Source organism: Tachypleus tridentatus, chromosome 9, assembly GCF_004210375.1.
Source record: "Tachypleus tridentatus isolate NWPU-2018 chromosome 9, ASM421037v1, whole genome shotgun sequence".
NCBI lineage: Eukaryota > Metazoa > Arthropoda > Merostomata > Xiphosura > Limulidae > Tachypleus > Tachypleus tridentatus.
In genome coordinates this window covers 60,811,846-60,834,252 of record NC_134833.1, presented here as the reverse complement: position 1 = coordinate 60,834,252, position 22,407 = coordinate 60,811,846, and the positions used below count along the sequence as shown (strand labels likewise).

Sequence of the window (22,407 nt, the reverse complement as noted above, 5' to 3'; positions counted from 1 at the left end):
GGATGGTGATGACTAGCTGTCTTCCCTCTACTTTTAAACTGCAAAATTAGGGATCGCTAGCGCAGATAGTCCTCGTGTAGCTTTCAGCAAAATGCAAAACAAAATTAAAATTCTTTCAACGTTTTAACTTTTCTGGTACGAAATATTTGGAGTTAAATCAAACTTAAAAAATTCAAACTTTTTTTTGCGTTCAAGACAATACAGATAATGTTTGAAGCACATTTCTACCTAGTGTAGAAGTATTTTATCCTCATTTAACTTCAGTCAACGAGTCTTTAATCAGTACTTAAATCGAACATGTTTCGCGACTAAGTGTACCATTTGTTTGCTAACAGAAACAATAGCTCAAATGTGTTTATGTAGTATTAGTTATTTTCTTTGTTCTGTCAGATGAAGCACACAAGTGGGCATGTCGTTAATGTAGAGAAACGATGATGTTTCAAATAACTGAAATTTTAACTGAAGGATGAGGAGTCGCATAATGTCTGTTTTACTTTACCTATATCGTTTTGTGTTCCGAACCGTTGACTGTGAATTACTCTACTAATTGACACGGACTTTATATTATTCTCTTTGATAAGTCAATGTTTATTATATATAATGAATTACCATTAGAAGTGCAATACAAAAAGGTGAACTATACAGGTCGATTCAGAGGTCAATTGACAAGCAAATAATTTATAAATAGACAGAATGATAAAATTTATGAATGAACGTTTTAAAGAGTTATAATATGTTTACATTTTGTAAAGAACATATGCGAAATAAGTCAGTTTACACTTTAAAGTATAAGGCAATATCATCGTTTAGAACAACATCAGTAATCTTTATTTCCATAGTCTTCGTTACAATGTTGACATCATCTGCATATATTTAAGTAGATTTCTGTATTTTAATTTTGGCCATGTAGAATGTTTGTACAAATAAAGGTGCGACGTTTTCAGCACAGTGATTAGTGCACAACACAATTATACAAATGTAATTTTTAATTTATTTTCGCAGTGCTATTTTCTTTACCAAGTTTTAAAAGTACCTCAGTGTTATAAGCAGTAGATGTTCTTCTATAAAAAAACTGAAATGAGAACAAAAGTATCACTGTGTAAATTATGTTCAGATTCAAGTTCAGAAAAAAAAAAGTAAGGCAATATGTGCAGCTCAAACTGAAAACGGCTAAAATTAAAATATAGAAATCTACTTAAATGAATGCACGTGATGTCAATACCGTAAAAAGGACCATGGAAATAAAGATTAAAGATGTCGATGGAGACGGAAACACTACACTCGAGTTATAACGAACTTTGTAGTACAGTTTATGATTGTATTTTAAAAAAACTTAATTGAAAATAATTTAATTATTTTACTTATTTCTTGTGTGTGTTGATAAACTCCTATAATTGGCGTCTAATAACTACATTCTTAAAAATATGAATATTTCCAATTAAATTTGTTTTTCTTTCCTTTCCGCGTTCCTACAGTTTCTCACTATTTCTAGTATATATTTATTTGATTTATCATAATACTTCAAAACAATTTGATGTTTAACGTTTTGAGCCGCAACTTTTTTCTATAAATAAAGATTCATCACAACAAAGTATACATTTCTCTCGTTATCGACTCATTATTTACATTTGAAGTTCAATATTTAACATTGTTGTTTGTAATTAAGTGTTCAACCGACTCTTATTCTTAGTTAAATATTTTCTTATTCATCGTAGTAACACTATTAAAATGTTCGATATATATAAATGAAAAGATAATTCTTGGAATGATTTAACACTGAATTGTACCTTCTTTTGTGTTTAATGTGGCGTGAATATTTATTGTAATAAATATTGTTTATGTGTAATAATTTTAACTATAAGTTCTTTGATTATGAACTATAAGGTTCCTTGATTGAACAGTCGTTAATTTAGGGATTTGCAACGCTATCACCTGGAGTTAATTTCTGTGCTATGGACATGAAGGATAATCCAGTTTCGCTTTGCTCAAATCTAAACAAACGAACGAACTATTCTAATAGAATTAAATATCAAATTTCGATACCAGCTGTCGTTAGATTGCAGACACGTCACTGTTTAGTTTTGCACTAAACAACAAACAAAAAAAATTATTTAATAACGCGTGACCACTAACGCTGGAAGAAAGTTTCTATGCCAAATTAAAATAAACGTATTTAAGAGTTAAACACATTTCAAAGAAAAGGAAACCACAAAGGATTCAGGTTATTATAAGTAATAATTAAGAACGTTTATATAAATAATCAACATTCGGAAACTGACGTGAAAAAATCCGAAAAACATTACTGACTGTAAAATTTGAAATCTGAAATAGACAAGATATGGATCCTAATTCAGAAATGAAGCTAAGCGTAACTTCTTGTGTGACGTCAGTCACAAATTTTCTTCTCGGCGCTGTAATTAAGGAAGATTAAATAGATAAATAATTAAGATAGATACTCTGTAGAGTACTGAAACCTTATTTCCTTTACTTATCAAGTGGTTATATAAAATTATCAGTTTCTGTAGAGTACAGAAATAAAATAATTTTGTTAGCGTAATTATTCTTCGTATAGTATATTGAAATAAAGTTTGATTATACAAGCAGAAATTGCGCATTTTCGCACTTTCGAATTGCACGTGGAATTTCGAGAAGAAAAACAGTTTCAGCTACGTCAACCTTTATATCATATTCTACAACTTTCTTTTCGTAAAATTTAACTGTGAACTTAGACATCTCAAGAACGACATAATTATTCTAACTCTTATCACAACTAACTTCAAAATATTCCTTTCTTACATTTGTTTACAATCAATTTGATATGTTTAATTTAGACCTTAACTACTGATTTTTAACTGAGGATATGCAACATTCTTGAAACAAAGAGAGAATAAAAAACATAACTACATCGAGAAAAGTAAGACAAAATGACTAACACTATCACACTGTTTTCGATCTGTGAGTAATGTCCAAGTGTAACACCATGATGAAATATTTATGTAAACTGTAATTTAATTTACAGAAGGGAATATTTCTTATGTATGACCGTATTTTCTTCTCCAATCTTAACGACTGTTAAATATCTGTTAAAAATGGAAATTGTTTCTTACTGTTCGTAATACATTCAAGTTTCAAACATTTATAAATACGTTTCGCGATGTTGAAGTACTGACATATCGTTAAATGGTTTTCTATCATATTTAAATACTGTCGTTTTAATCCTCCATTCTTAGCATCTACAGTTACCGTGTTAAGCTAACCCTCGATAAAAATCAAATTTTAAGTACAATTCTTATGCCAAGAAGGCTTACTATTGAAGACAAAATTGATTATTTACAGCAAGAAAACATTGTTTTCAAAATTATAATTAATTAATGAAAAATGATTAATTATAATACTCGAAATGTAATGAGTTTTTTACTAAAAACCTTTGTATCCACTGTTCCAACTCGTTAATCTAATAAGGCTTCTCTTTATTCATAAAAATATATGTTTGGTCTAGATTAGGACAATATTTTTATCACGTTACTTAGTAGCTAACGTAAAAATGCATAATTTAATATCAATGGAAAAAACAATTTCACTAATTTCCCCGAACAATAGATCATAATAAATGTGAGAAGAAGTGCACAACTTCAATGAAGTTATTTCAGAAATCCATGTATAACCTGTTAAAATACGTCTTTAATTTTTTTCAAATTTGACCCTCAAATCCTCAGAGCCGTTGGAATTTGCAAAATCTCACTATTAGAATAAGCAAAAATTGTCCGTCTTACCTTCAACAGTTTTTTGCAATGTTCGCAGGTAAATTGAGGTACCCGGGGTTTATCCTCATCTCCGATAGGCATGCCGAAATATGCCTTGTAGGCCTCATACATTGTAGCAGATACTGTCACTGAGTTTTTTTTCGCTCATGTCTTAATAAATTGGCCACATACATAGCAGAATGCGTCTGGAGAATGCTTACAGCTTCTTGACACCATCTCTGATAATATAAGATAGGTCTATGTGCTTACTTAGGCAGCTAAAATAAACTGAAGTGGTGCTTGGTGATCCCCAGTACATATATTATTATGGAAAGTTATAGAAAATTGTAAAAGGTCTTTGAAAATTCTCGTAAGTTCTATAACATTCTTCAAAGTTCATGTAAATTCGAGAAAATTCTCTGTCACCTACTCAATACTGAATCTACCTGGAATGTTCTGCTAAATGTATAAATTTGAAAATTTCATTACCTAGGTCACAAAAGCAGAATTTGAAGAGAAAAATGGGCTTTTTACATTTACTTAAGGCGTAATTGGTTGGGAATTAACACTTTGTTTTTAGGAACAAAGAAAAGTAAAAGGAAAAGTAAAAACTTTGTTACATAGTGTAAAGCAATTCGATAGCGTAAAGTGACCTTCACGTTCCTCGAGTGATCTGCAGCATATCATGACCTGGAAAGTAATTATACACGGTTCAAATAACAATCAACATGGCAAAATGAAATGAAATTTAATAATAAATAGATGTATACTGTTATAAGCTTAAAGCTACTTAGGATAAGTGAATGAGCATTTCTGATAAACCGCACAGGATATTGTAAACGTATAAAGATCGAATAATTATTTTAAATTTTTTTCATCTAATGCCGAATGGTGACATATTATAAAAGCTTTCAAAAACATGGAAGTCATAATCGACAGGCCCGGCACGGTCAAGCGTGCGACTCGTAATCTGAGGGTCGCGGGTTCGCAACCTCGTCGCGCCAAATATACTCGCCCTTATAATGTGACGGTCAATCCCACAATTCGTTGGTAAAATAGTAGCCCAATAGTTGGCGGTGAGTGATGATGACTAGCAGCCTTCCCTCTATTCTTACACTGGTAAATTAGGGACGGCTAGCACAGATAGTCCTCGAGTAGCTTTGTGCGAAATTCAAAACAAACAAACATAATCGATGTTTTAATCGTTTTGTGGTAGCACGAAAAACAGAGTGTAGGTGAGACTGTTTGTCGGATATGCATTGATTGCGGAGACAGTGAAATGCTGTATTTTATGCATGAGTGAAGAAAGTTAGGGATGCGTCCGTCCCCTTTTCACTGTGGGTCAGACGCCCAGAGGTGTGTGAGTATGTATATATATATAAATGTAACCGTTTTGTAACAACAATAAAATGTGTGAGCTGTTGCCAAAAATTACAGTTTTAACTAAAAGAGAAAAGTAAAAAAAAAAAAACATTCTCATTAGTCTGTTTCACACTACGTAGCTATATCCCAACCTAAGTGCTAAAAAATGAAAATAAGAAATTTTCTAAATTATACGAGTTCAAAGTTGTAATTCATTTTCCGAGCTTATTAATTTGGTATAAAAATTTCTTCTCGCGTTAGTGGTCACGCGTTATTAAATAATTTTTTGTTTGTTGTTTAGTGCAAAACTAAACATTGACGTGTCTGCAATCTAACGACCGCTGGTATCGAAATTTTATATTTAATTCTATTAGAATAGTTCGTTCGTTGTTTAATTTAAAGCAAAGCGAAACTGGATTATCCATCATTTCCATCGCGCAGAATTTAACTCCAGGTGATTGCGTTGTAAATCCCTAAATTAACGACTGTTCAATCAAGGAACCTAATAGTTCCTAATCAAGGAACTCATGGTTAAAATTATTACACATAAACAAAATATTGACTCCACATTAAACACACAAGAAGGTAGAATACTGTGTCAAATCTTTCCAAGAATTATCTTTTCATTTATATATATCGAACATTCTAATAGTGTTACTACGATGAATAAGAAAATATTTAACTTATGAAAAGAGTCGGTTGGACACTTAACTACAAACAACAATGTTAAATATTAAACTTGAAATGTAAGTAATGAGACGATATTTAACAACAATGTTAAATATTAAACTTGAAATGTAAGTAATGAGACGATAACGAGAGAAATGTACATTTTGTGGTGGTGAATCATTATTTTTAAAGAAAAAGTTGCGGCTCAAAACGTTAAACATTAAATTGCTTTGAAATATTATGATAAATCAAACAAATATATACCAGGAATAGTGAGAAACTGTAGGAACACGGAAAGGAAAGAAAAACAAATTTAATTGGAAATATTCATATTTTTGATTAAGTAGATATTAGACGCCAATTATAAAAGTTTATTAACACACACAAGAAATCCGTGGGGGCGTTATAATGTGACGGTTAATCCCACTATTCGTTGTTAAAAGAGTAGCCCAAGAGTTGGCGGTGGATGGTGATGACTAGCTGCCTTCCCTCTGGTCTTACACTTCTAAATTAGGGACGGCTAGCACAGATACCCTCTTGTAGCTTTGCGCGAAATTCCAAAACAAGCAATCAGTTTTTTTATAGAAGAACATCTACTGCTTATAACACTGAGGTACTTTTAAAACATGATAAAGAAAATAACACTGCGAAAAGAAATTTAAAAAATACGTTTGTACAATAGTGTTGCACTAATCACTCTGCTGAAAACGTCGCACCTTTATTTGTTCAAACATTCTACAAGGCCAAAATTAAAATACAGAAATGTACTTAAATATATGCACATGACGTCAACACTGAAATAAGGATCATGGAAACAAAGATTACTGATGTTGTTCTAAACGGTGACATTGCCTTATACTTTAAAATGTAAACTGACTTATTTCGTATATGTTCTTTACAAAATGTAGAAATATTAAAACTCTTTAAAACGTTCATTCATAAATTTTCTCATTCTGTCTATTCATGAATTACTTGCCTGTCACTTGATCTCTGAATCGACTTGTATAGTTCACCTTTTTTGTTTTGCATTTCTAATGGTCATTCATCATAAATAATAAACATCAAAGATAATACTATTAAGTAAGTGTCAATTAATAAAGTAATTCACAGTAAACAGCTCATGACAAAAAAACGATATAGGGAAAGGAAAGGGTTAAAACAGACATTATGAGACTCACTATCCATTAGTTTAAATTTCAGTTATTTCAAAAAGCACCGTTTCTCTACATTAAGGACACGCCCACTTGCATGCCACATCTGACAGAACAAACACAATAATTAATACTATATAAACACATGTGAGCTTTTGTTTCTGTTAGTAAACAAATGGTACACTTAGTCGCGAATATGTTCGGATTTATGTACTGATTAAAGACCTGTTAAATGAAGTTAAATGAGGATTAAATACTTCTACACGAGGAAGAAATGTGCACCAATCATTATCTGTATTGTCTCGGTGGCAAAAAAAAAATTATTTGCATTTTTTTAGTTTAATTAACTCCGAATATTTCGAACCAGAAAAGATAAAACGTTGAAGGAATTTTAATTTTGTTTTGCATTTTGCAGAAAGGTACACGAGGAATATCTGAGCTAGCGATCCCTAATTTTGCAGTGTAAAAGTAGAGGGAAGGCCATGACCACCCACCGTCAACGCTTGAGCTACTCTTTTATCAACTAATAGTGAGATTGACCACCATATTTTCACGCTCCCACAGCTGATAGGGCTAGCATGTTTGGTATGATACGGATTCGAATCCGCGACTCTAGGATTACGAGTCGAATACCTTAGCCACTTGGCCATACAGTGCCACGTTGAAGGAAATGTAAATTATAATTTATCAGATTATTATGAAAGCACCTGGGATTATCAGATCTTATTTCTGCACAATGTCCCCAACAGCGTATTTAGAAAATAATAAGTCATATATTTTCCTTCTAAGTTAGTCTTAAATGTAAAACAACCCTCGTGATCGTTTATGTTTATGCCAAATTAGCCTAACTAAAGGAAGCAAAAACACGAATACATAAACAACAAAATACAGGAAATTATATATTAACAAAGGCTTACCAAGATCCAGGATAAACAAAACGCGGTATTCTCACAAACTATTGAAATAGTAAGGGCAAAACTTTGGGAAACATATGAGAATAAGTAAACTCAAGTTCAACTACAATATACATGACCTCGGTAATCCTCCCTTTAAATGTTATGAAGAATAATCTAGACAAACTTATTATCGGAGACAGTTTTAGTTATATTTCTGTTGAATAAGTTTAATTATGTATGTACGAGAGCAATACATGTAACAGTGTAGTGAGTATAGGACGGAATGTGTAATCTTACAAGAAGTAAACTTTGGTGTAAGTGCACAAGATGCTTCAACGAGTTAATGGACAGTGCAAAAAGTGTATATTAATTAAAATATCAGCGTCTAATTGCACATAAAGTAATATAACGCAAGTAAAGCAACGAAATATAGTATATATTATTATAGAATCTGTGAAAAGAAACAACTTTCTAAGAAAGGAGTAAGACGTATGTCGAGCACCTGACCGTCCTCGTATAAGACACGTGCTGTAAATTCAAATCCAGCGCTACAGGTCGTTTGTAGGGCGGTTAATAGTGTTGTGTGTTATACCATTCATTTGACGAGTTCGGTGTACCTACGCAATTTGTATTTCAAGGCATCGCCTTTGCTGAATGTGGAAAACATTTTATTCAACGTCCTCTCGTGGCACAGCGGCATGTCAGCGAACTCACACCGTGGTGGGAAGGTCACAGATAGCCCAATATGTAGCTATTTGCTTAATTCAAATAAACTCGTTCAACAATTTCACAATTTTTGTGGAGATTTAACCTATAAAAATGTCCGTTTTCCAAACATTTGACTGTACAATTGTATCGGGGAATCATCAGTAGGCCTAGATCGACTTCAACTAGGAATAGCATTGGTAGTGACACTGTTAAATGTAAGCTTATAAAGATATGATACTAATATGCAAACTTCATAACTTTCTATAGATTTACAAAGAAAAAACACAACCTAAAAAGATTTTATAAGTATAAACTTTTTTTGAAACGGAGATGATATTGTTTGTGATACTTACTATTTTAATTCAAGAAAACGGTATTGGTTACCTAAATAATTTGCTCTTAATTGTATAATACGATTGTATCAGTGGATGAGTTGTATGTGATATTTGTAACTTCTGTGATGACTAATTTACACTTTAATTTTCAGGTATCGTTGAGTTACAGTGAAGCCGGTGCCTCTTTATGATTAATGTCGGATTTTCTTATTGTGATAAGAATTTTAGTCTACGACTAAATAGTTTATCGACTACTCATGTCCACGTCAAGCAAAATAATTCTTAATTGATATTGTTTCTTCTCGATTACGCTAATGACTTCTTTCCAGGCTAGCCTCACGCCCTTCAGCTCTCTCTCCTGTGCCGCGAATAAACTTCATCAATACGATACAATTAATCACTTGTATTTCATACATATCCTATACATTGTTAATTTTTACGCACACGAACGCTCTGAAAATTTCGAGATGTGAAACCTACACAATAAACAGTTGAAAATATACGTTACTGGCGAAAAAGAAAATTATGCAGAATTAAGCGTAGATTTTATAATAAATGTAGTAAATCCGTTACAGTGTTACAACATCCCTGTGTGGTATGACGAGAAAAATTAGATATGTTTGGATCTCTAAAAAAAGAAAAGGTTAACATCTCGTATGTGTGTTTTTTACCGACGGATTAAACGTTAACAGATGGAAAATAAAAAATGAGGCAGAACACGTGCATTAACAAAAGGAAACAATGTTTTATGAAAATCTTGGCAGTGTACAAAACAACAATAAACCAGGCTCCTAAACATTTGTATTATAAACAAACAGAAATGCAGTTTACCTATATAATACATTATGAACCTAGTTCTAAGTACCTTTCTTTCTTGTATGTTATTAATAAGAATGTTAGAAGGTCAGCTAGTAGTTGGAAAACTGGTTCCAAAATGAAGTAGTAAAAATGAGGTATGGAGCATTTCGCATTTTTAATGTGAGTCTGATCCTTTACATACCTTCACTTTCTACATAATTACGTATACAATAAGCAATAAGTTTTGTTAGTGCATGTTATTCTTACCTTGTAACGTAGGCTACCATATAATAGTAAAATAATAAAAGACAGAGGATGCCCCCAAGGGAATATGCAACACAAGGAGTTAACTCGATGAAGCTTCACAAACTAACTCTGATGAACAGTACTAAACTAAATACCTGTGTTCGTATATCATGTTATTTAAGTTATGCACGAATTGGTTTACTAAATTATAAACAAAACAAAAGTTTATCTTTTCATATATCCTTAAAGCTTGTTCCTTCCTACTTGTCAGTTTGTCTTCATCTTCTGTTAGACATCCCTCATGATTTCTTCCTTTCCTTTCATTATGAGACACTCACCCATGAGGCTTTTATCTTCTTAGCTCTGATCTGTCTCTTTGGGATTGATGTTTTGAAAACTTAGGTTCTGGATTCTTCATTTATTTTTCTCGTTCTTTTATGTTTTCAGGAGATTGGTTTTCACTATGAGCATCTTTTCATTACTGTTTTCTTTCTCCACTTCTCACTTCCATTTATTTGGTATCTAATTCCAAACTACAATACTGTTTAAGAATACTTTATATCTGGTCTGGTTTAACATGACTCTTTATCATGCCATCACTTCCTCTTTATCTTAAACTTCTCTAACATTACACTATCTAACACAAATTTTGTTCCTGGATAGTGTGTGTTATTCGTTATTGCTTATATTGTAAAAGTGGAGAAAATGGCCATTATTCCCTTCGAACTTTGCTTTTATGACGTGGATAATGAAATTTAGAAATTAAGCTATTTTTTTGACATTTTCACTCACATTAGGTCTGAATAAAACAACATATGAATCATGATTTACTTGTATTTATATTAAAGTTATGCAAAAATGAAAAAAATGTTTAGAATGAATAGTTTTTTCGATATTTGAAACTGTAATTTAATTCACTTTTACGCATCATTCCCCAAATATTTATCCTATTATCTTTTTATTATATGCTCCCTGGTCACAAAAGCAAAGCTTGAAGAGAAAATTAGGTCTTTTCCATTTAATTTACTCATAAGCAGTTGGGAAATAACACTTTCTGCGCAGAAACAAGGAAATGAAAAATTTGTTAGATAGTGGTATTTACCACAGGGACAGCTTGAAATTATTTTCATTCAGTCTCAAAAGGTGGGCATCCAATGACACAGTGGAATGTTTGCAGCCTCACATTGTTAAAATCCTGATTTCGATACCTGTGTTCGGCAGAGTACAGATAGGCCATTGTATAGCTTTGTGCTTAATTCAAAACAATTCCACAAAGTGATTGATTTCGGGGAGAATATTAGCTCTTTCCAAGTGATTTTTTTGTTGTTAATAACATATTTTTATTCTTGTCAATACATGTCTATCTAATATTAACGGAGAGTTTTTTTTTCTCTATATTTAACAAAAGCAGGTATATATATGTATTGTTTAGATATATATCAATTACAAATTTAAAATGAAAAGTTGTGAGTTAAAAATGAAATGCTTTTGTGATACACAGACATGTCATGAGTTTTGTTGTTTTTATTATATAAAGTTTTATAAACTCAACATCTAGCTTCTATGCTTTGTTTTATTTTTCTTTAGTCTAAATATTTACTACACCCAAAGAATATTGCAGTGATATTGTATATCTACATTAAAATTATAGATTATTATATGTTTTTATAATTCACCAAATTATGTCTGCGTGTTAGTTCTAATACACCTGTACTTTAAGATTAGGACGATCTCGAAGTGACACCACTAATTTGAAAAAGAGAACACATTTACCACAGAATTCAGGCATACTTCCTTTGTACAGCTTATACCTGAAGATTTACAAGTGAATTCCTATATGGAGATCAGTGTGTTTAGTTTGATGGACTCCTCTCAAGAGCAAGAGACATCTGTGGACCTAATTATAATCCTATAAAAGTGATTGTCATTTGTGTGCAGAAGTGCGTAAGTTATATTTTCTTTTTACCATTGTTATACTATTTCATTTGTTTATGGTATTCTTGTCTTTTACATCATTAAAACCTTATCTGTTGTAGACTGTCATCAGGTTCTACTGCAAATTGCTTTATTTCTTGTTGTAAATAAAACAACTTTAATAATTTAGACTGCTTTTAATAAGAAATAATTGGAGGAGAGACTTCCTGTAGATTCAACCAATGACAGCTATAGGTTACTCACCTCTTATGCAGAATTTCTGTTTAGTGAAGGTTTAATAGTGTAAATATAAAACGATTCTGTGATATTTCTTATCTTCCAGAATTTTTCATTTCGATGATTCTAGTTTTCTCCCAGTGGCGTGCTCTGCAATGGCTGAGTTTTGTGTTTTCATGAATCCTTTACTTGCTGCACATAGATCATTAATATTTAATTTTTGATCAGTAAATAGCTTCAGAGAACCTCTGGATAAACTGTTACTTCTGTATGATGTATGTTTACTTTTCATGTCTCTAGTTTTATTCTTCGCAAGTTTTGGTTAGTCACACTGACTCGGAGTATCAGAAAATGATATATGAGTCACTTTGCTGAAAAAGAAGGCCCTAACACAAAAATAAAGACCAAGCTTTTATGAATGTGTGAAGCAATAATTACAGATGTATTTGTCTCAGGTCTCATTATGAAAGCAATAATGGTACAAACTGTTTGTTGATTTTAATGAAAATTACAAGAAAACTGTTTCTTGACAATACAACATGACTACATGAAAATATTTGAGTTTCATTGTACCTATGTTATTAATATAATTGTTTCATGCTTCATAATTGTGATTGTTGTCGAGTGACGAAATCTTAGTCACGGATTGGTTTTGATGTCTTATATCTTCCTTTTTCAAAGGAATTGTTGAAACAAATAACTAATTCATTCCTTTGCAACGTACAAAAATATTACTAAAACTATTTTTAATTTGTGTACCTTCCTCGAATTTATGTTTTCTTCGTGTTAGAACAAAGCCACAGAAAGCTATCTGCTGTGATCACTGCGTGGAATCAAACATCAGATTTTAGCATTGTAAGACAGTAGACTTACTGTTATTTCACGAGGGGGACTGTATTATCACATTTATAATCATGAATAGACAAAGTTTTGGAACCATTAATTAGAAATGACGATACTGTCATAGGGTTTTGAATTTTATCAGATAAACAATAAAATATAATGTGTGAGGATATTGCGTTAGTTTTGAAAATAGCCCCTTGCAACTACACGCTGTTAGATGAGACCTTAAATTTTATTTAATGAACTTTTTGTTCAAATTATAATAACAGTTTGTTTGTTTTTGAATTTCGCAGAAAACGTCACGATAGCTATCTGTGCTAGCCATTCATAATTTAGAAGTGTAAGACTAGAGGGAAGGTAGTTGATCATGATGAGTCGCCGCTAACATTGGGCTTTTTTTTTTACCAACGACTATTGGGATTGACCATAATATTATAACGTACCCACAGCTGAAAGGGTGAGTATGTATTGTGTGACGGGGATTCCAAACTGCAACCCTCAGATTACTTGTCGGGTACCTGAGCCACCTGGCCATACCGGGCCTACATTAAGGAAAATAGATTTACTAAACATGTGTTTCAGGAACTCACGAATTTTGCTACCACGTCATCATTTATTATTATTATTATATGGCAATGATATCTGTGACCAACTGATGATTTGCTATGGGAACTGGGTTAATATCTTATTTGTAATATGTTCCAGTTTCACTATGACAAATGTTTAGTTGAACAATGCCTTTCTCAATAGAAAAAAGTTTTAGCAGACTAATGGGCAAAAGTAGCTCAGGTAGAAATGTCGTCTATGGAAGACTTTAGTTTTATTTTATACAGTTTGACTTGTGATATAGTAATTTTTTTTTGAAAAGAAACATGTTATACCATTTACATACGAAAATATTCTCAAAAATATTTAGTAATATAATTTAAAAGTCTTAATTATTTTATTTGTACCAAATCATAATATACTTATTGTATAAATATAAATGTAATTAGCGTTAATAGAGAAAAAAAATATTGAAATTATTGATGTGTAGCAAAATGAAAATATGGCAGTTATACAAAGTTTCGTCTGGTGCATATATCTGAACGAAATATTGGTTACACTATATTAAAACTATTTGAAATATGTATTTCAGCAACTTACTTGACCCTCATAGATGTTATAATGTCATGACAAGATAGCTGATAACAAAACTACATTTAAACCTTGTGTGATGTTCGTAAGCTATGTGTTGTTGTGGTACTTTTAGTTATTTCTATAATTATCCGTACCTGAAAATTCGAAATATATTTAACGGTGTTACTACTCTAACCTTAGACTTGTAGTCTGGCATGCTGACTACTAGACATTATCTGGCCCAACTCACCAAGGACGCAGTACTTTTTGAGATATTTTGGTGTGGTATCGTAAATTTGAAACCTACTATGATTTATATAATATTACTGTATGATATAAATTATTTATGTATAGAAACTTATATCAAATATATCAGTCTTTTTCACAAATAAATACGAAAGAAAAAAGAAGAAAATACACAAATAAATTAAAAAATGAAACACATTAATATTTCTATCAGCATCTCAGCAGATAAACATCTATTTTTTAGTCTTGCTTACAACTTAAGTTATTAGTTTATCATTAAATACTTCAATTATGTTCTATTCTGAAACCTTTATGTAAATTGTGAGTATAGAATATACGTAATGTCAATGTACTACATTTTACTCTCACGGATGTATTTGTAAATAACTATTCAAACCTGTAATACTTATGACGTGCTATATATAACAAAGGAAAGTTTCCACAAGAAAAGAAACTGCAGTTCGAGTCATGTGATCTAACTGTATTGATGTTGGTGCCTCTGTTTAGTGTAATCGTTCTGTTATTGGCTTTAACCAAACGCAATTTGGCCAATCCGCAAAAAGTGAATAATCAATTTAATTTTACGGTAGTTGAAACTACTGGCTGAAAGCTTTTAATGAATGATATAAAAGTGGCCTTATAAACTGCAAATCTCTATTAAAAAGCAAAACTTTTAAGATGAGAGCTCTGTTTGTGCTCTTAACCCTGACGTCGACGAAAGGCAACGTGATCGATATAGGTTCACATATAATATGTAGTAAGTTCGTTTCCAAATTTATTGATGTATAAAATGTTAAATAATGGAACTGTTGGAATATTTTTTTCATCTCCGTACTTGAGCAATTAAAAATAATGCAACAAAAATCTTGAGTGAAAAATTAAAGTTTTACCATACACGTAACTGTACTTTACACTATGTCGAGAGTTAATTTGAAAAATTTCAATAATCTATAATAAGTTTGTTATAGGACAAGTTCTTCCTTTTGTTATTTAATAAAATGTTTTTATGAAAGCTGGTTCGTCACATCAGAAAAATATCCTCTTTAGTTGAATGAATATTTTCTCTTTCTATCTAATTTTTCACGCGGAGATAAACGAAGAAAACCCTGAAAAAGTGAATGACCTGAGAGAATACATGGAATCAATTTTCAAGAAAAAGTCTGACTGGGTTCATGTTTGTAGTATTATGAATAACCTTGATTCGATAATTCACTGTAATTTGGTAAACATCGTGTTCATAACGTAAATATGCTTATTTTAGAAAGAAATTTCAAATGTTAAAAAATGTAATTTTAATTTAATTATCTGTTTCTTAGTTATGGATTCGAACTTTACATTTGCATGAAGAATGTTACATATCTCCAGTTTCAAAGCAGTAAATATATATATAAAAATAAGCCATTCGAAATAAAATTGAATTTATATTTAGGTTAATTTGATCCATAAAAATTTATTCTAAAAGTCAGTGTTCCTTGGTGGATCAGCGAGTTGGATCATGGATTTTTAGGCTAAAATATGTCGTGCAATTTCCCACAGTGAGGTCCATAGGCACAGTCGAATATCTGGGGACTCACATCACTAGAAATCGGATTTCGATACATTTGGTGGCACAGCCCAGAGAGCACAATATGTTGCTTTCAGCTTAATTACAAGGCCCGGCATGGCCAAGCGTGATAAGGCGTGCGACTCGTAATCTGGGGATCGGAGGTTCGCATCCCCGTCGCGCCACACATGCTCGACTTTTCAGCAGTATGGGCATTATAATTTGACGGTCAATACCACTATTCGTTGGTAAAAGAGCAGCTCAAGAGTTGGCGGTGGGTGGTGATGACTAGCTGCCTTCCCTCTAGTCTTACACTGCTGAATTAAGGACGGCTAGCACAAATAGCCCTCGAGTAGCTTTGTGCGAAATTCCAAACAAAAAACAAAACAAACTCTCCTTTAGGCTCAGGTTCAGGCCTATGAGCAACGTAGTTTATGGACCTGGAAGAAGTACACTAAATTTTTGTTACTTATTCTGGGGAAAAAATAATCTCTTTAACGCCGGGAATTGCAGTATGTAATTAAATGTTATGAAAAACAAAAGTTGTATAATGTAATATACGTGTTAATATGTGTTAAATTTCCTCTGCTATCGTGCTGTTCAAGATGAAAGCACCTCGCTTGGTCCAGAACGTAACGTTTGAATTGATGTTTCGTCTTGTCTGCCGTTCGACTATTTAGACTACGGACTCCGGTCTGGGCTAATTCCCTAGTGCCGCTTTAGTATCAACTGGCATTTTCATATCCCCTCCCCACCTCATTTTATCTCCTTAAACAAACCAAATTAAAACAAAGGAAAACTCCCACCTAAAGATAAATAATCTTCCATGAGCGGGGACGAAGAGGAACTACAACGTTTCTGAACACCCTTGTTGGGGGAGAGATTTTTTCAGACTTCTCTCTCTCTAAACTTAGCCCCTGCCAAGATTTAATTCTTTCGTACACACAATAACCCACAATGAATTCTGAGGCATTTGGAATTATAAATCCCAGGCACTCCGCGGCCCTGATCACGAGACGTTTAACAGATTCTCGCGGGGTTAGTCTGCTGTTTGCTTCTTTTCGGACTATGAGCTCTGGAATTGTCCGCTTCTTCTTTCCCGCCTTTGTCTCGCTCAGCGTTCTCACTCGACGTTTTCATTTTGCCTCACCTCATTTCATCGTCTTAAACAAGCCAAATAAAAAATAAAGAAATCCCACGTACAGATAAATAATCTTCCATGAGCGGGGACGAAGAGGAAGTACAACATTCCTGATCAACCCTGTTGAGGAGAAAATTTCTCAGGCTTCTCTCTTTCTAAACTAACCTCCTGCCAAGGTTTGGTTCGTTCGTACACATACTGACTTGAATACGATAGGCGGAAAACTTTCGAAACGTCGTCCACTACACTTGTGTCTCCACAACAGGAACTTGCCGAACATTCTACAGTTTCATCATAATTACTCTGCCTACACAATATATCAAAGAATGAAACAAAGTTATTGAAATAAATATTTCATATTAAAGCCGATACACTAAAGAGAAGTTAGCGACTTGGTGAAATTCACTGTTAACTTGTGAGCAAAAAATTACAGAATATAGTGGAAATAAACATCACACATAAACGCACACACTCGATCCCTACAGCTGAAAGGCCGAGCACGTTTGGGAACTGTGGAACATACATTCCATGATATTGAATGTTTATCGGTAGTAGAATGTTCCCTCTAGTTAAGGTAGCTAGCTAGTCATCACCACCCACCCCAACTCTTGGGCTACTATTTCAACAACGAATAGTGGGATTGACTGTACCATTATAATGTCTTGCTCAGGGGGAGGAACATGTTTGGTGTGATGGGGATTTAAATCCGCGAACCTGAGATAGGAGAAGCGAGTGCCCTAACCACCCGGCCATGCTGGGTCAATATGATATGATCAACCGAAACTCATGTTGTTTGAAATTAAAATACAAACCTACTTTTAACATCTATACATCGTGACAATGTTCTAAGAAAGAACTTGAAAATAAATATTGATGTTGTCGATTTTTAATCTTTGCTGTTTAGCCTGTGTACTATATAAGATACCTTCTAGGTTTAAAGTTACACATTATTTGTGAACTGTGATGTCTGTTATCCAATCAATTGAGTAACAGTTGAATGTTTAAAATGTCTTCTAGAAGATGTATCGCAATTAATTAAAATAAATATTAGCTATAAATTTTAATATCTTAAAATATTGTGATAACTTTCTTCTTCATGTCATTCTCAAACACAACATTATTCTTTAAAGAATTTAACTGTAGATGATCAAACATCCAATCTAAACGACTGAAACTTTGTAGACACTAGTTATTCACTTGTAAATATAGAAGTAAATATCAGTAATAGTGTTATAAATATTAAACAGATATGTGTTACCGGCGGTTGATATAACAGGTCTTTATCTCTCTCTTGACACTTATTACCAAATGACTTTAAAATTTAATTTGCTGCAAATATTGTTATATATTTGTGCCACAGGTCGTCGTCGTGACCATCCCTCGAGGTTCAAAATGAGGGTTTACCAAGTTCATACATGGGTCCGGAGAGGGCTAATGAAGCCAATCCTTTCTGCATAGGTTTTCTGGCAGTGAGAGCAGGTCAGATCAGAGGTAAGGAGAAGTTTCAGCAGTACCTGGGGTTATTTCCTCTCTCTCTCTTCTCTCTTCAAAATGTTGCCTTCTTGATGGGTAAAAGATCTCCAGGTGGTTTGGTCGTGAGCGGGAGTTTCCCAGTTGTTAACATCGATGTTGACAGGGATCGCTAGGTGCATAAAAGAGAATGGACTAGGTCCCATATGGGTAGGAATTTTAGGCGTTTCAATACCACATCGATCATGGTTTTGTATTTTAATTTCTCATGTCACCGACTGGGTATTAGGGACACGGGCACCCATATGTCAAAACCTAACGACACCTCTGCTTGACACTAACTGTCATCTACAACTGTTACGTAAATATTTTTAATTCAGACTTTCTCAAAGTCTCTGTGAAGGATTTATAATACACTTTGACCATGAATGGAATTATCATTTGTTTTTCAACAAAATTTCCTTAGGCTATAAAAATATAGAGTGAACCTTAAGTTAATTCATGTTCTAATAATAATTTTAGTGTTATGATCTGACTACTTACTGCTGATACACCGAGAAGTTTCTCGTTGAAAACCAAACCTTGAAATGTCACCAATAAATGATTTTATAAATATATGACAATTCCTTGTTGAGTTGACAGAAACTGTTACTTGTTACTCTGAGTCTCGCAGATTACCTCATTAACAGAAATTAAATATAAAATCTCCGATATAACAAGTATACCTATTAATGTATTTTATTTTAACAAAATGAATTTTTATTTATTTCCGATTCTTTATTTACTTTAACCATATTTTAAAATATTTTTCAAGAAAACTTAGTGGTATTACATAACGAGAAAAATCTGGTTATTTTCAGCTAGATTCATGTGACGAGAAACTCAGCTCAAATGAAAATGTTTTCTGAAGACGGCTGATAATGTTTCTAGAACTTTAACTGAAATAAAGTACAGAACAACGTTTCCACCTTTTTATGTGATCTAAAGGTTATAAATTTATCTATTTACAGTCTTTCTCGGTATAGAAAAAAAAAAGAATTAATTTACGAAACATCCATAACACTAGACTATGTGAAGCGTCCGAAGTTAATGGTATTGGATATAAAAAAGAGTGACGCTATTTCTTTATCTTTATATATTGCAGTAGCTATCTATATATGTGTATATACATGTGTGTATTTGAGTAGTTTTATTACATTTACAAAAAAGTAAAACAATTCATTCTCTATTTTTTAAAGACGAAAAGCTTGGAAATGATTAAAAAATATGTCGTTATTTAAATAATTCGCAAAAAGTAACATAAATAATTGTACAAAGATGATAGCCCGATAATTTTACTATTTTCTTGTTGGACATAGGTACGTTTGTTGATTTACAGCAGTAAAATACGGGATTCGATTTCCTACCTTGTGCACAAGAGATACTCAATGAGGCTTCAACTGATAATAAAAATTCATTATTTTAATAAATATTGCCTTCCAGTGTGAAATGTGTTCTCTCTATTTTTATTATTACTATTTGGAGACTGTAACTGAGTAAAATATTCTTCAAATGATTTATATTTGCTGAATTTGTGTAGCTTTGAACTTGTCTATACAATTTATCAATTCTCTAACGATATTTCATATTACAAAAATTAAAGAACGAATATTTAAATGAATTAAAATTTCTTTGATGAATAACAGGACAATATCCGTCACAACGACCATTTGGCACGAATGCGCTCTGTTGCAATATTTTTTTCTTAGACATTTTGGAACATTCGCATTCCATCTTCAGCAAGCAATATTGAACACGGTACATTATTAGATACAAGCATATAAAGTTTAAACACTGTAAAAGTAATTAAAATACAGCCCAAGGGTGTGAAATAAATTAAGAAACAATGCAACGATATTATACAAATATTTAGAACAGACTTAACTGTAGTCAAATTTTGTTAATATTGGAAACTGTAAGTTAGGTTAGTCCTTATCTTAGAAGTTTTAATTTATAATATTTTTAAACTCACATTTTGTTCCAGTATATAAACATGCAATTAACAAAGATTTTACTCATATTAAGTAACATTTGTGAGTTGTTTAAAGCAACTTTCAAACTCTTTCGTTACAGCTGTCATTATATATAGATATTCTAGAATGTTCAATAATATTGTAAATAATTCTAAGAGATTCTAGGTTATTCTGAGATGTTTTAGCATACTTATATAAGGTGAAAAGAATTACTGATGTTGTTCGGATTTAGGACAAATTATAGAGAAATTTTATTTATTTATAACTAATATAGAAATTAAGATAAAATTTATTAGCTTTGAGATATTTTATTCTATTGACTGATACATTTTGGTATTTTATTTACTGAAAACGAAAGCGTATAGTTTTATATCGACACAAATTGGCTTAAAACATAATTAATATTTGTTAGCATAGAAATTGTCTGTTAGCAATGACTGTTTCTAAAACCTATTTTACCCTAACATTTTGAAGCAAAACACCTTGCATGTGGTCTTAGGGATTAATATTGTTATACTTTCAAATAGTTTCCTGCAATTTCATAATGACATGAGTTTCCTAACTCAAATGTAAGAAAACATGTTTGTACATTTTAAAAGTCATTTGATATAACTACTGAAATCAGAGGCTTTCAAAAGTAAAAGAAATTTGTAGCATTTGATAAAGATTCGAATATAGAGTATAGGACAGATGTGCTACAAATATTACTGTAAGAAACAAATGGAAGTTAATTACCCAATAGCAAAAACTATACAATTTAAAAAGTAGTATAACAGCAGTTGACTTGTAGAAGTACTGATGGCCAAATGTTAAAGTGAGGTTTTTGTTATTAAATACTCTGAGCTGTGCGATATATCGAATAATTATTGAAACTTTTGATAACTTGTACTTTCAAATATTTTAAAAAGTCGTATTTTCCTGTTTTAATGAAGTGGTTAAGACCTTCGTTGTCTCTTAAAGAAGAAATAAAGTTAATTTATTTATTTCAAATGAGAAAATAGTTTGCAAGGGATAATATAAAAAAGCTTACCTAAATTCAAAAACCTCATAATTTACTAAATCATACTCTGATGTGCCAGTAGTAACTTTAGTGATTAACTATTTTAAAATCTGCGGTTGGATTACCCATGGTGGACAAAACGATGATTGTGAAACTATTTGAACATAACAACGTCTAAGTATCGCCATCTATTGTGCAATGTGTTCTATCTTTTTTTCTTTTATACAGGGCCAGCTGGAGTTTTGGAATCGACATTTTCCAATCATTTATTTTTTCATCGCAAATTTGGTAATCAGCAACTGCACTGCCTCACGACATCGCTAATGTCGCGCGCTATACCTCTGCCAAGGACTACGCCCATTTTGTAACGTCAGTTTGGTTTAGATGTGTGTTATTGAGTATGCGCTTGCAAACCTTTTTGTTGTGCAACTTAAATGTTTAAGTATATTTTGTTTTTAATCTCATAATATGGATAAGTGGATAATTCAAAAACGAAAGAATCCAGATGATGGTGAAAATAAAAACAATTTAATTGATTTTGGCATTACTGCCGTTAAGAGAATGACACGTGACTGGAAAAACATGAAACGATAATTTAATGAAAGTTGGAAGTTGAAATTTGCAGTGATTGAAGGAAATGTTAAGCCAATGTGTCTTTTGTGTAGTAAAGACATAAGCAATATTTTGACAATTTTTATAACAAATTTCATGGAAAATTTCCATTTGATAGTAAAAATCATATGAATGAAATTATCCGTCTGAAAGCACAACTTCATGAACAAAAGGGAGACTGAAAAATAATTTTATCATCGATAGAACTTGTTACTTTAGTTAGTTGTAAAGTAGCTTGATTCTAGCTCAAAAAACGAAATCATTTCCTGTGCTAAACTTGTAACAGAAATATTTATTTTAGTCATTGAAAATCTGTTGGAGAATTATGTTTCAAAAATAAAAGATTATATTCTTCAAAACGT

At 32.1% G+C, this 22,407-nt stretch overlaps 1 protein-coding gene and 1 long non-coding RNA gene across 3 annotated transcripts in view; both read left to right on the top strand.

The window, feature by feature from the left end:
- LOC143225304 (uncharacterized) overlaps positions 1–22,407 on the top strand; it is a 520,157-nt gene that overhangs the window by 264,502 nt on the left and 233,248 nt on the right. The gene's annotated exons all lie outside the window — the stretch shown is intronic.
- Positions 14,939–19,883, top strand: LOC143227092 (uncharacterized). Its single transcript, XR_013014870.1, has 3 exons — positions 14,939–15,024; positions 18,312–18,442; positions 19,780–19,883. It is a non-coding gene; the product is annotated as an uncharacterized LOC143227092 (long non-coding RNA).